This window comes from Hyla sarda, unplaced genomic scaffold (genome assembly GCF_029499605.1).
Source record: "Hyla sarda isolate aHylSar1 unplaced genomic scaffold, aHylSar1.hap1 scaffold_446, whole genome shotgun sequence".
Classification (NCBI taxonomy): domain Eukaryota; kingdom Metazoa; phylum Chordata; class Amphibia; order Anura; family Hylidae; genus Hyla; species Hyla sarda.
In genome coordinates this window covers 257,326-258,989 of record NW_026610459.1, presented here as the reverse complement: position 1 = coordinate 258,989, position 1,664 = coordinate 257,326, and the positions used below count along the sequence as shown (strand labels likewise).

The 1,664-nt window shown below is 46.8% G+C and overlaps 1 non-coding gene across 1 annotated transcript; it reads right to left on the bottom strand.

Moving 5' to 3' along the window:
• Nucleotides 1-370: 370 nt before the first annotated feature.
• On the bottom strand, nucleotides 371-561 carry LOC130334945 (U2 spliceosomal RNA). Its single transcript, XR_008876665.1, has one exon. It is a non-coding gene; the product is annotated as a U2 spliceosomal RNA (small nuclear RNA).
• Nucleotides 562-1,664: the final 1,103 nt, after the last annotated feature.

Below are 1,664 nucleotides of genomic sequence, written 5' to 3'. Positions count from 1 at the left end.
GCGCGATATTGGGGAAGGGATGAGATTTTATATTTCTTCATAAGCATTAATCTTATTTTGTCAATTAGGAACATTCAGCACCCACCCGCTATCAAGGCAGCTGCCTATCATGTCATGCCCTACCTGCACAGGTGTGCTGGCTACTCAAATGATCCAATTAAGGAGGCCATTTAGTCAGCAGCAGCAGAAGTCCTGTGCCTGGACGCTCCAACAGCGGCCAGACACAAGCAGAAGCAGCAGAAGCAGCAGCAGCAGCACCACCTTTTGTTTTTTGGCTGCAGCAGCAGCAAGGCCCACAGGGCTGGCTAGCTGGCTAGCCAGCAAGCAGGTAGCAATGAAAGTAGGAATCTTTCTTTTTAACCCTGTAAGGGGGTGGTGCACTGTACCCGAAGATACTGCCATATCGGGTCAATGCATAGGGCGACGGAAGCAAGCTTCGAAATCGGCCCCCGTTCTCAAAAATCCATTTAATATATGGTCCCCAGATAGGGGACGTATCAGATATTAAACTGATAAGAACAGATACTACACTTGATCTTAGCCAAAAGGCCGAGAAGCGATAACCGTGAAAGGGGCGGGCCCAACAAGGTCCCCTTCATGGGCACTATCACTGCTTGCTGTCAGGGAGGCTGCCAGACAATTTTCCATGCACACTCTGGGCTGGGGGGCAGTCAACCACCAGTACACACAGCAGAACCTAAACCCATACCATTATTGCTAAGCAGCAAGACAGGGGCCCATTGCACTCCCACGGGGCCTTTTTAAATGCAATCCATAACCCGGATTTGCCAGGAACCCTTCTTACTCCTCCTACTTGCATGTGACACTGGGCTTAGGATCTGCATAGGAAACACACACACAAGCACACACCTACCTTTGTTGCCTGCAGATGCCCAGATGCCTCCTTGGCTGTCCCCAAACGGTATCAAACCAACACCCACGGGAAGCTGTAAGCATAGAGGACATGCCTGCACCCCATTGGACTTACCTGTGTGGGTTAAATCCGGGTTATTTGACAACCTATGGCGGTGATGGTTCTGCTCAGGCAGAGCAGTGCTGATGCTCCTCATAAAGCTGTCGCTGCTGTGAAGGTTCTAGGTGACATCACAAATCCCTATGGTTACATACACAACAAAGCTGGGTTGTTGTTGTTTACACTCTGCAAGGCCTGTGGAAGTGAGTGACATCATAGCACTGTAGTTCTGAGGGTTCTAGATGGATGCAACAATCTCCTGTTGCTTCTATGAAGGCCATAATAGACGACATCACCAAACAGCTCCATAGTCACATACACAGCAAAGGAGAGATGTTGTTTACACCTAGTGATGTCAGTGGTATTGAGTGACATCACAGCACAGTGCTAAGGCTCCTGGGCCTGGACACAGCAGCGGCTGCAATATCTCAACGGAGAATACGTTTATATATATGTGTGTGTGTGCGCGTATATATATATATATATATATATATATATATATATATATATATTTCTCCGCCGAAATCACTTTTAAACCCATTTCCACCTTTTTTTCCCTTCTCTTCCTCTTACTTTTTTTTCACGTTTTTTTACGTTTTTCTCCTTTTCGCCTCTTTTCTGGGCGTATTATTCTTCTTTTTCTTCTTTTTTTTCGTCTAATGCATACCCCATCAGTGCAGCAATGCTTATT